The sequence below is a fragment of the Bos taurus genome, chromosome 7 (genome assembly GCF_002263795.3).
Source record: "Bos taurus isolate L1 Dominette 01449 registration number 42190680 breed Hereford chromosome 7, ARS-UCD2.0, whole genome shotgun sequence".
NCBI lineage: Eukaryota > Metazoa > Chordata > Mammalia > Artiodactyla > Bovidae > Bos > Bos taurus.
The window spans coordinates 31,625,578-31,639,127 of record NC_037334.1 but is presented as its reverse complement, the minus strand read 5'-3'; the positions used below and the strand labels follow the sequence as shown (position 1 = coordinate 31,639,127).

The following is a 13,550-nucleotide window of genomic DNA, read 5'->3' as shown; positions in this document are numbered from 1 at the left end:
AAAGGCCATGGAGCACAGGACGCCCAGCTCAGTGCTCTGGTGGCCTGCCTTGACCGCTGTGTCACCGCTTTTAACAAGCAGCCGCGTGCGTGTGCCTAGACACGCCGCGCGCCTCTCATGAGACACGGTGATCGGACAGAATGACACGTGGCCGCGCCTCTTCAGAGCTGGCATTTTTATCTCCAGGAAATCTCTGAGCCAGCTGTTGCCATTTTTTCATCTGGTCTGTTTTCCCTGAACAGGATTCTGAACCTCACCGCTTAGGACTATTATTCAGTGAACAGAGATTTTAGTGGGGGGTGACTTCAGGCAACTCTTCGGTCCCGAGAAAAACTGGCTTCCCTCCCATCCCTGTGCTTTCTGAAGTAACGTGCCCCTCCCTGCTTTTTCTGATCCAGGGAAATGTTTTTAATCGACTCAGTGACTGGAATTCTTCTTTTCTGTACAAAATTGTTCAACAGGAGAGATATATCAAAAAAGAGCTAAGGGCTTAAAACACTAGAACCGTACAGTACTGTTACTCCCTCGGTGAGAAATGCTACAAAGAAGATTCAGGATCAACACCGGCCTCGTATGCTGCGAGACCGCTGTGTGTGATTAATCACCTGGTGGAAACCGGCTCCCTCCACCTAGCGAAAAAGTCCGGCAAGAGTTCCTTTCCTCTGCCCTCCTCGGGCCTCATAGGTGCTTTATTGTTGAGGTCTAAAAGCCTGCCTGCAAGTTCTGTGCCTCTCCACCCAGGGTCCATGCACAGAAAGCGGCTTGTGCAGCTGCTCTGGATTTGAGTCCTTGAACGTGTATTTAGAGAGGCGGAGCTCTCCTGGGAGGAGGCCAGTGCCAGGGAGGGGCTCTGCCCAGGAAATTCTGCTCCCCCGGGCAGCGCGGCTTTGCTTGGACTCCCAGCAGTTTTGCTTGATCTCTTTGTTCATTTAATGGCTGAATTTCAGGGCCATTCCGGATCCACCAGGTTCCTGCAACCCTTGCATTCATGACCTTACACAGCACAGTTAATTCCAAATTATACAGGCACGTTTATTTCACCTAATAATTTGGTCATACATCTGCCTATTGTAAAAGGCTAGGTTAGGAAAATTGTGCTAATTATTCTGTTTTTCCTGCCTGTTCTGAAGGAAGCAAGAGATAAACTTTTTTTTTAAGGCATTTAGATATCCCCCAAAGATTAGCATCTTGTAAAAGAGACCCTTCAATGACTTGTAGTTGATGCTTTAGTTCATTTTGTTAACAAAAATGACAATAACATCTAATGTGTAGAGCATGTACTGTGGATCAGGCAGTGTGTCTAGTGCTTTCTGTATATCACTTTATATAAATCTCACAGCAACCCTTCAGGTAGATATAATCCTTATTTTACACATGAGAAAATTGATACTTAGACTAAAAGAGCCAACTCAAGGTCACACTGAACTTGAGTTAAGGGTTGGAGTCAGGAAGCAGACTTGAGACTGCTGGACTTCCAAACCCCAAATCTTATCCATTGCCATTTGAGTGCCACGTGCCACCATTAATAAGATGAACTATTCCAACACAAAAGATCTGACACATGGAGAAAGTTTGTACAATGCTTAGGAACTAAGGGAATTAGGATGTTTGCAGTTTAGCTGCTAGTCTGAATTTATCTTAAACTGAGGTGAAAACAGTTTGCAGAATTCAGAGTGCAGTTTCAATTGCATTGTATTCCAATTGCATTCTGCTAATCATGTTCAGAAGTCAGATAGCAAGGGAAATAAAGGACAAGTTTTGGCCTCAACTTTAAAATGAGTGGCCATTGGGATCATAAAGGTTCTTGGGCCCTTTGCTTTCAAAAGCTTGAGAAAAATAAAACTACTTCATCTGTAGGAATTATTAAACTGAGTTCTTGAAGTGGTTGAAAGAAATGAGCTCTTATAGAAAGCACTGCTCCCACAAGGAAAAGCTTGAGGAACATCAAAATGCTGACCGAGGGGCTTCCACCTGCTCCAGCTGAGCTGGCCTGCAAATGTTGCAGGGTATCAAATGTGGAGAAAGTTGACATCAATCCAAGGGTTCCTGTCTTTCACCAAGTCACATCATTGAAGTCTCGCCATCAACAGGAAAGAGCTCACCTACTCTTTGCCATTGGCCCTCCCCTCAACTCATTCACAGCTGTGCAGGTACTTGTACTCAAAGAGAAATGATCTCTTTAACAATGGTTGGTGCATCTGTGAGCTGTGAATTTGACCCTTGAAATGGTTCCCATAGACAGTCTCCTAGCTGATGAAAAAACATACTAGATGAAGGCCTTGGAGCTCTTACACTGGCTCAGGCAGTTATTGGTCTGGGATGCTGGGATGTGATGGTATTCCGGGCATCAGTAACAATACAGTTCCCTTTCAGCTCTGGCAACTGGTGCTGCACAATCTCTAATTGAATTCCCCTCTAGTTGAGATTATGGGAAGAATTCCAAGATTTCTTGACGCTCACTTGCACATTGAACCCACATTAGTGTTGCAGGGCATGTATTATCAGAAGGGAACCCTGGAGGTGGAACAAGCCTGTCCTAGTAAGGAGTTTGGAGGGGGCGATGCTCCTCCGGTGAGTAAACATGGAGATCTGTTAGAGCTCCATTGTGGGACCTCCTCTTCAGGCAACCTTGGAAGTATTTCCAATTGGAGTCCCAGAATCTCCAAGGAAGCTCCCAGATGACACCAGATGACATCAGCCTGGGGAATATTGGCCTGAGTCTCAGAAAAAGAAGCTGCGACCAACAGGCAGATCCATTTGTGAGCAGGGAAGAGAAAGAGGGCAAATATCCAAAGTCTTCCTTCTCCTAAAAACCTGAAAACAGCCCTTGGTTTCTCTGAACTTGTCTGCTTCTGACATTAGCGGTGTTTCTTCTTTACACCCCATCTAAACCAATTCATATGGCTTTAATCCCATACCAGGCCAGGACAGGAAGTTCAGCCCTTTCCTTCCTCAACCCTGAGGGGGCCCTTCCCTTGCTCTGGCGATGGTCCACCCTCCTTTATCATTTATTACTTCCCTCCTGACTCTCTGTCTGGCCCACATGAGAGGCCGTGCCTGTTTCTGCTGGCCCTGCCCGCTCTCTGTGAGTACTGTGGCCAGAGATGGAAATGAGGTTTTCCTGCACTTGGAAGAAACAGCACACATGAGAAGCAGTTGAGGTTCCAGCGGGGGTCAAATTGGGTAGAAAAAATTACACCAGGAAAAGCACTGCTAATTTAGCATAGGATGGTACAGTTTTATGCTTAGTTCTTTTAAATTTTTATTATGAAAATATTCAATAGATAACACTTGCAGGGAAAAGTATAATGAAGTCTTCTATCCTCCACACCCAGGTAAACTTAGTTGAAAACCTGGTAAGATTGAATCTTAATGGTCTATGTTTCAACTACTGTTCTTTTGGATATGTGATGGGGAGAGGTGCTGGGAACACAAGATTCCAGAGTACCTCTGATGCCTTTTAATTCTACTTCCGGAAATATGAGATTAAACCCACATGGCTATAAACAACTACAGTGAAAAAGTGAAAACTGGCCTAGACATCATGCAGGCTAGGTTCCATCATTGATTCACATTGATCAGCTATAGACCAATGTTTTTCAGGTGATACTTAACTGAGTGTGTGTTCAGCAAAGTAATGGCCCCAAAGATGTTGGCCCCTAGTCCTCCAAACTTATGAATATATTACATGTTACCTTTGCAGATGTAGTTAAGGTTACGCACCTCGTCATGGGGAGAGTATCTCGGATCATCCGGATGGGCCCAATATTATCATGTCATTAATAGTAGGATAAGAAAGAAAGACGATAAGAGAGATGACAGCATAAGAAGTATCCAAAACCCTGTGGCTTGTTCTGAGATGTGGCAAGCTATGTGCAGCGACCAGAGAGAAGCTTCTCCAAGTTAAGGGTAGTCCCAGCAGGCAGCCAGCAAAGAAACTGGAACCTCTGTCCTATAACCGCAGGAACTGGAGTCTGCCAACAACCTGAATCTGGAACCTTCAGCAAGAAACACAGCCCCACCAACAATGTGTTTTTATCTGGTGAGTCCAGGGTTGAACGTCTGACCTACAAAAGTGTAAGAAAATAAAGGTGTGCGGCTTAATACATTAAGCTTGTAATCTATTATGGCAGCAACAGACAACTAATAGAAACATCTACAGGGAGATCTCAGAGATATTGTGCATTTTGGTTCCAGACCACCACAATAAATTGACTATCACAATAAAGCAAATTACAGAAGTTTTTTGGTTTTTTCATGCATAGAAAAATTTGTTTACATTGTAGTCTATAAGTGTACAGTAGTATATCTAAAAAAGCAATGTACATATTCGATATTTTTAAAATACCCAAATGCCAAAACAATCACAATAAAAACATCAAAGGTCATTGGCCACAGATCACTAGAACAATAATTTTTTAATGTAATAATTTTTAAAAGTTTGAAATATTGCAAAAATTACCAGAACACAACACAGAGACACAAAGTGAGCAAACGCTGTTGGAAAAATGGCAGCAATAGACTCGCTTGACACAGGGTTGACACAAGCTCTTAACTTGTAAAACAAAACAAAAATGCAATATCTGAGAAGTAAAATATGCGAAGCACACTAAAATGAGGTGTTCCTGTATGTGACATAGGGTAGGACTCCCAAACCTCCTATTGAGAAGTAGAGTCCGTAAATTCATGCAGGACACTGGCCATCTCCACTACGTGCATTCGTGAGAGGGCACCGTAACCAAAGCCAGTAGGGTCAGAGCCCAGTGAAAACTGGCTCCAAGATTTGTCACTCCTGAAATACACAGCTATTTCACAACATGCTCAAAAACTGGATGCCAATTTTTAATGTTCTGTCAATATTTTAAATCATAAAAGTGACTCTGGTATATGTACACACTTGTTCAAAAAATAATAAATGGACAAATGCAGTTGAATTATTTGGCAATTGACTTTTCACGCCAATGACCCTATGACCTTGTCCTTTCCATGAACATGAAAAGAAAATACTTGTATAATCTGAAATGATAGAAGTTTATAGTTATGGGAATCTCTAAATAAGGCACTAACTGAAGAACAGTCAAAATGTTCAAATGCTAAAAGTGCATGTATGGCTTAAATCTCAACGTTCTCTTATGATCTTTACCGGGACTTTTCTGAGGGGCCATGGGCAGATCTTAAGAGCAGGCTGAACTGTCAAAGGAGTGTGCTCCAAGTACCTGGTTCGAGGACCGGCATTCAGCCAAATCGTCAAGCAAGAGGTTTGCCTTAAGTGCCTTCATGTCCTGTCTTGGAACATCTTGAACTCTTTCCTCCTAATCCTTTCACGTTTTCTCCTGGATCTTGCTGTCTAATCTTCCACCCGTGACTGCTGGGACTTCTGTTTCTGTTAGAGGAAAAAAAACCCAGGTGCTCCACCCTCCAGATATCCCTCCATTTTTCCCGGTCTACCTTTCCACATTCCTCTCCCATATCCCCTTCTCAACTTTTTACCAGCTATTTCACTGGAAAGAAACTTGAGAAAGGCGTCCATACTAAGGGATTCACGGAGGCTGATGGTTTAATGTGCTATCTCCTTCAGATGACGTGGTTATTTTAAAAGACGTTTCCTAGAAGTATGTCTTTATCCAAAGTAATGAAATCCATGTGGTGAAATTTTAGACAAAATGTTGGAATGGAAGTCAAAAGGGCATGGGGGTTGGGCGGGCTGCTCCTTGACCCATAATGACCCTTCCCAACCACACAGACCTCTGTTAACTCCACACCTGGGTAGAGGCACCTCTAATTAGATTTCTGCTTAGAGCTGGTATTAAGGTAGGCTAAGTGCCGCAACAAACAGACCAAAATATTCTAATAGCTAGAATAAGATAAGTTTATTTTGTGCTTTAAAAAGAGCCCTGGGCAAGTGAGCAGTTTAGTGGGGTGTCCCTCCTTCATGACATCATTCAGGATCCCAGGCTGATGAAATCTCTGCCACTTTCAACATGTGACATACAAGTTGCCGTGGGAGGTCCTCTCTTTTCAGCTCAGCCATGGCGAGAAAGGGGCTTCCCAGGTGCTGCAGAACCTGCCTACCAATGCAGGAGACGTAAGAGACCCTAGTTCGATCCCTGGGTAGGGAAGATCCCCTAGAGGAGGGCATGGCAATCCACTCCATTATTCTTGCCCAGAGAATTCCAGGGACAGAGGAGCCTGGCAGGTCCATAGGCTTGCAAAGAGTTGGCACGAGTGAAGCGACTTAACCTGCAAGCACGCACATGAGGAGAAAAAGCGAGGAGTTACCCAATCAGCCTGGAAGAAGTCCTCAGCGTCTGAATCTCGGCCACATGGCTGCAGCTAAGTGCAAGGAGGTCTGGACACTGTGTTCTCACTGCACAGCAGGAGGAAGAGTGACCAGGGACTGGGGGGGAGTAATTAGGAGTTTCTGTCATGAGCTCAAGCATAAATCTCTTCCTGGCTTCTTGTTAGGGAACCACATTCCCTCTTGTGGGAAACTGACAGTATTTGGGCTGAAATTGTGGGACAAGAAGTTGTTCTTACCATCAAGGCAGACAAGGTTGGTAAATAAGGCCAAAAAAAAAAAAAAGAACTTAAAAAATTATAGCCTTTTTCACAGACCAGAAATAGCAGCATCATTTAATATTTGAAGAAAACATTGCTCTTTTTTTAATATTTGAGGAAACAATTTAAAAGGCATTCTTGATATGAAAATATTATTCTCATATGGGTAGTTGGGGCAAAGAAAATTTTGCTAAAGAATATCAATGGCCATTTTTACAGTGGACAGAGCTCAAACTTTGAGGAAGTATTATTGAGTACACTGATTTTTCATTCTCCTTGACCAAAAAAAAAAAAAAATTGGAATTTTGGGCTCAGAACCAAGTTGAGAGGAACTCCCACCTGTTGGGAGTTCTGAACCACAGCAACACCTCTGCCAGACAGCAGGTAGGGGTCACCCTACATGGAGACAAGGCTGGTGGACGGAGGTGCAGTGATCACTGCTACTGAATTTGAAATGTCCCTTTCCTGCACTCTAATTCTGTATGTTATCTTGAAGCCTTCACTTTGTCTCACCTCAGCTGTGCTGGGGTGCTGGGTGGAGCTGTGAAATGAAAGGGGAGCCAGTGTCTACACACGGACAACCATGGAGCTTCAAGGAGCACCCAGGGAGCAGTAAGGAGCCACAGATGGCGAGCAACAGCCAAGACAGGTGTGTAGTCTTCTTTAATCCTAAAATCACCAGAGGAGAGGACCAGGATGCCTGACAACATTTAATAGTGACTTTCAATTCAGTTCAGTTGCTCAGTCATATCCGACTCTTTGCAACCCCATGAATCGCAGCACGCCAGGCCTCCCTGTCCATCACCAACTCCCGGAGTTTACCCAAACTCATGTCCATCGAGTCAGTGATGCCATCCAGCCATCTCATCCTCTGTTGTCCCCTTCTCCTCCTGCCCCCAATCCCTCCCAGCATCAGAGTCTTTTCCAATGAGTCAACTCTTTGCATGAGGTGGCCAAAGTACTGGAGTTTCAGCCTTAGCATCATTCCTTCCAAAGAAATCCCAGGGCTGAACTTCAGAATGGACTGGTTGGATCTCCTTGCAGTCCAAGGGACTCTCAAGAGTCTTCTCCAACACCACAGTTCAAAAGCATCAATTCTTCGGTGCTCAGCCTTCTTCACAGTCCAACTCTCACATCCATACATGACCACAGGAAAAACCATAGCCTTGACTAGACGGACCTTTGTTGGCAAAGTAATGTCTCTGCTTTTGAATATGCCATCTAAGTTGGTCATAACTTTCCTTCCAAGGAGTAAGCGTCTTTTAATTTCATGGCTGCAATCACCATCTGCAGTGATTTGGGACCCCAAAAAATAAAGTCTGACACTGTTTCCACTGTTTCCCCATCTATTTCCCATGAAGTGGTGGGACAGGATGCCATGATCGTCGTTTTCTGAATGTTGAGCTTTAAGCCAACTTTTTCACTCTCCTCTTTCACCTTCATCAAGAGGCTTTTTAGTTCCTCTTCACTTTCTGCCATAAGGGTGGTGTCATCTGCATATCTGAGGTTATTGATATTTCTCCCAGAAATCTTGATTTCAGCTTGTGCTTCTTCCAGTCCAGCTTTTCTCATGATGTACTCTGCATATAAGTTAAATAAACAGGGTGACAATATACAGCCTTGACGAACTCCTTTTCCTATTTGGAACCAGTCTGTTGTTCCATGTCCAGTTCTAAATGTTGCTTCCTGATCTGCATACAAATTTCTCAAGAGGCAGATCAGGTGGTCTGGTATTCCCATCTCTTTCAGAATTTTCCACAGTTTATTGTGATCCACACAGTCAAAGACTTTGGCATAGTCAATAAAGCAGAAATAGATGTTTTTCTGGAACTCTCTTGCTTTTTCCATGATCCAGTGGATGTTGGCAATTTGATCTCTGGTTCCTCTGCCTTTTCTAAAACCAGCTTGAACATCAGCAAGTTCATGGTTCACATATTGCTGAAGCCTGGCTTGGAGAATTTTGAGCATTACTTTACTGGCATGTGAGATGAGTGCAATTGTGCGGTAGTTTGAGCATTCTTTGGCATTGCCTTTCTTTGGGATTGGAATGAAAAGTGACCTTTTCCAGTCCTGTGGCCACTGCTGAGTTTTCCAAATTTGCTGGCATATTGAGTGCAGCACTTTCACAGCATCATCTTTCAGGATTTGAAATAGCTCAACTGGAATTCCATCACCTCCACTAGCTTTGTTCGTAGTGATGCTTTCTAAGGCCCACTTGACTTCACATTCCAGGATGTCTGGCTCTAGGTCAGTGATCACACCATCATGATTATTTGGGTTGTGAAGATCTTTTTTGTACAGTTCTCTGTGTATTCTTGCCATCTCTTCTTAATATCTTCTGCTTCTGTTAGGTCCATACCATTTCTGCCCTTTATTGTGCCCATCTTTGCATGAAATGTTCCCTTGGTATCTCTAATTTTCTTGAAGAGATCTCTAGTCTTTCCCATTCTGTTGTTTTCCTCTATTTCTTTGCATTGATGGCTGAGGAAGGCTTTCTTATCTCTTCTTGCTCTTCTTTGGAACTCTGCATTCAGATGCTTATATCTTTCCTTTTCTCCTTTGCTTTTTGCTTCTCTTTTTTTTCACAGCTATTTGTAAGGCTTCCCCAGACAGCCATTTTGCTGTTTTGCATTTCTTTTCCATGGGGATGGTCTTGATCCCTGTCTCCTGTACAATGTCATGAACCTCAGTCCATAGTTCATCAGGCACTCTGTCTATCAGATCTGGGTCCTTAAATCTATTTCTCACTTCCACTGTATAATCATAAGGGATTTGATTTAGGTCATACCTGTATGGTCTAGTGGTTTTCCCTACTTTCTTCAATTTAAGTCTGAATTTGGCAATAAGGAGTTCATGATCTGAGCCACAGTCAGCTCCTGGTCTTGTTTTTGCTGACTGTATAGAGCTTCTCCATCTTTGGCTGCAAAGAATATAATCAATCTGATTTCGGTGTTGACCATCTGGTGATGTCCATGTGTAGAGTCTTCTCTTGTGTTTTTGGAAGAGGGTGTTTGTTATGATCAGTGCATTTTCTTTCAAAACTCTATTAGTCTTTGCCCTGCTTCATTCCGTATTCCAAGGCCAAATTTGCCTGTTACTCCAGGTGTTTCTTGACTTCCTACTTTTGCATTCCAGTCCCCTAGAATGAAAAGGACATCTTTTTTGGGTGTTAGTTCTAAAAGGTCTTGTAGGTCTTCATAGAACCATTCAACTTCAGCTTCTTCAGCATTACTGGTTGGGGCATAGACTTGGATTACTGTGATATTGAATGGTTTGCCTTGGAAACGAACAGAGATCATTCTGTTGTTTTTGAGATTGCATCCAAGTACTGCATTTCGGACTCTTTTGTTGACCATGATGGCTACTCCATTTCTTCTGAGGGATTCCTGCCCGCAGTAGTAGATATACTGGTCATCTGAGTTAAATTCACCCATTCCAGTCCATTTCAGTTCGCTGATTCCTAGAATGTCGACATTCAGTCTTGCCATCTCTTGTTTGACCATTTCCAATTTGCCTTGATTCATGGACCTGACATTCCAGGTTCCTATGCAATATTGCTCTTTACAGCATCAGACCTTGCTTCTATCACCAGTCACATCCACAGCTGGGTATTGTTTTTGCTTTGGCTCCATCCCTTCATTCTTTTTTTTTTTTTTTTAATTTTTTGGCCCGACTGGCCGGGGCTGCTTTTGCGCCGGGGTTGCGGGCCGCGGAACTCCCTCAGGCCGCGGAATCTCCCTTGGCAGAAGTGGGGAGAGCGCGGAGCTGGGGTGCTCGTCAGGGATCCGGTTCGGGCTCTCTCCCTCAGCGGCGACGTCGGAACCCCAGGCTCCCCCTCCCCGTCTACGCCCCATCCCTTCATTCTTTCTGGAGTTATTTCTCCACTGATCTCCAGTAGCATATTGGGCACCTACTGACCTGGGGGCATCAGAGGGCAGACACACTGAAACCATAATCGCGGAAAACTAGTCAATCTGATCACACTAGGACCACAGCCTTGTCTAACTCAATGAAACTAAGCCATGCCCATGGGGCAACCCAAAATGGGCGGGTCATGGTGGAGAGATCTGACAGAATGTGGTCCACTGGAGAAGGGAATGGCAAACCACTTCAGTATTCTTGCCTTGAGAACCCATGAACAGTATGAATAGTGACTTTAGAGCCTGGTTATTCAGGTAGCAAAGGGGCAAGCAACCTTAAAAGGCCAGGGAACGTGGGTATATGGTTAAATATGCTTCAATATAGCATCAGCAAGGGCTTCCTGGATAGCTTAGCTGGTAAAGAATCTGCCTGCAATGCAGGAGAAAATGAAAAAGTGTAAGTGAAATCGCTCAGTCGTGTCCGACTCTTTGTGACCCCATGGACTGTAGCCTACCAGGCTCCTCTGTCCATGGGATTTTCCAGGCAATAGTACTGGAGTGGATTGCCATTTCCTTCTCCAGGGGATCTTCCTGTCCCAGGGATCAAACCCAGGTCTCCCGCATTGTAGACAGACGCTTTACTGTCTGAGCCACCAGAGAAGTCATGCAATGCAGGAGACCCTGGTTCAATTCCTGGGTCGAGAAGTTCCCCTGGAGAAGGGATAGGCTACCCAGGCCAGTATTCTTGGGCTTCCTTGGTGGCTCAGATGGTAAACAATCTTCTTGCAGTGCGGGAGACCTGGGTTTGATCCCTGGGTTGGGAAGATCCGCTGGAGGAAGGCATGGCAACCCATTCCAGTATTCTTGCTTGGAGAATCCCCACGGACAGAAGAGCCTGACGGGCTACAGTCCATGGGGTTGCAAAGAGTCGGACATGACTGAGTGACTAAGCACAGCGCATAGCATCAGCAAACAACGTGAAAGACTGCATGGTACGGTGACGGGAGGTACACAGGCTCTGACCCCTGCAGCCAAAGCAGATGGGAGGACAGGCATCATTATGAAGACCTCACAGCAGAGAGAATTCAGAGCTGGAAGGATGAACAAGTGGAGGCAGCTGGGGGCACTAAAGGACGCCCCAGGGAAGAAGCTCACAAACTGTGGTCTACTCCGGGAATGGTAGAGTTGGATATGTTTGTTTGTTTTCTACCCTAATTAGTTTTCTTTGTCACTGCCTGCGGTGTGTCCACAGGATTTTCCTGATAACTTCATAAGGCATGTTACTTTGCCTTAATCTGTTGTATTTCCCAGACACTGGTATGCCCTCTGTTGATTCCTGTGGGTGAGGAGTCTGGCAGGCTTTAATCCATGCGGTCACAAAGAGCTGGACACAACTGAGTAACTAAGCACAGCACAGACGCGCTAACGATTGCGTCCCGTTGGCTGTAGCCCTTTGGCTGTCGGCCTGGGCCTGTGGTGGTCACCTCCAGGTGTGAGTGGCCTCAGTGATACACACTCTGTGTAATACTAATATCAGCGTTTTCCAAGTGAAACATGGGTGGAAGTTCTAAATCTTTTATGTTTTTCACATTTATTTTTTATTTTATATTGGAGTATAGTTGATTTACAATGTCCTTATACCCTTTATGTTGATAGGGATTGTGACCATGGGGAAGACAAGAGCCTTTAGACTGTGGGACTGATCATAAAAGAAGTTATTAAGGTTCATGGCTGAGTAATGTGTTCTGGATAAAGCTGCTATTTCTCTCTCTTTCTTTCTTTCTTTCTTTTTTTTTTTTAACATGCTTCCTGCCCAGCTTCTGTCACCAATGGGGTATTTTCCAAAAATGAAGAACCCAGATCCAGGAGGTGGTGAAACATTTGCACAGAGGGTTAGAAGAGACCTTATTTATAGATGGGCAAACGTGGCAGGCCCGTGTGGTGGGGTGGGTTCAAGAGCAGGCCTATTGTGCCTGGGGGTTCTCTAGAAGACCAACAGTGGACAGCAAGTCAGAGGAAGAGGTGAGTGCGGACGAGGGGCAGGTAAAGGAATTTTGTGCAAGAAATGTGAGGGGCGATGACAAGGCAGAGACCAGGATGGTCATGGATTCATTCTTCCAAACCCGCAACTTGAGGTTGTTGTTGCTGTTCAGTCACCAAGTTGTGTCTGGCTCTTTGTGACCCCGTGAACTGCAGTATGCCTGGCTTCCCTGTCAAAGCAAACCAGAAGGAATGTACCATCTGTCTGTTTTTGTTCGGGAGGGCACTGGACAAGATGATATACAGAGGAAAAAGGAGGTGAGTGAACACAAAGGCGAGGAGGGGTATAAATCTGCCTTTCCTGTTTTGTTTCCACCTTACCGTTTTTCCCCTTTGTTTCTCTCACAGTATCGGTGTCTCTGGCTCCCAATTCCCTCTCCCTTCCTGAGAGGGCTCATTTCGCACAGCTCTAGCAGTAAGCACGCTCTGCCAGGAGAGGGCAGCATTGGGAAGCCATGAGCAGACGCGCCCTCACTGCACAGACCCAAGTACCACGTGGCAGAGACAGGGTCTGGTTTTCTGTTTATTCTAGCAGCAATCTCTGACAAGAAACATGAATTTATCCCTGAAGTCCCATCACATGACTCCTTCGTCTCCTCTCCCTCCCAGCTTCTTAAAGGAATAATCATAGATATTTAGGCTATAGATACCTAACAGGCTATGTTTGGGTCCATTTTCTGACAAAGTTTAGAATACAGAATGCAAATACCTACATACTGTGAGTGATTCGGGCCAAAGAGGCACTTTGCTTAAAGTATATAGACTCTTACTATGCAACTAGCAAGTTGAATTTGTATTCTACCCAGTTTATTTTTTTCAAATGATTGTACAAGACATGCATGAACTTTCTCAACACATATTTCTTGAGCATCTGTCTGGACAAAGGGGAGTTCCATAGATACCCAGGTGGTGTAGATGGATGATGTGGGATTGAAAGAAACTGGATTTTTGAAGAAGGAAGGGGAAGTTCTAAAAAGCAAAAGCAGTAGTGAGTACAGATGACAGGTGCCCCATCCCCAGCACTGATATGCGGGACATGAGGGCCTGACAGTGTCCTCGGGGGACAGCCTAGATTTAGTTAGAATAAGCAGA

At 44.6% G+C, this 13,550-nt stretch overlaps 1 protein-coding gene across 4 annotated transcripts in view; it reads left to right on the top strand.

The window, feature by feature from the left end:
• Positions 1–13,550, top strand: part of SNCAIP (synuclein alpha interacting protein) — a 258,415-nt gene continuing 244,865 nt past the window's right edge. Inside the window, exons 1-2 of one of the 4 annotated variants that reach the window (XM_059888339.1) lie at positions 1–7,207; positions 11,208–11,597. The gene's annotated coding sequence lies outside the window, so the exon portion shown is untranslated. Of the gene's footprint in view, positions 7,208–10,105; positions 11,598–11,623; positions 12,717–13,550 lie in introns of those variants that run through there. The other 3 variants (XM_059888340.1, XM_059888342.1, XM_059888341.1) reach the window with 3 other exon arrangements.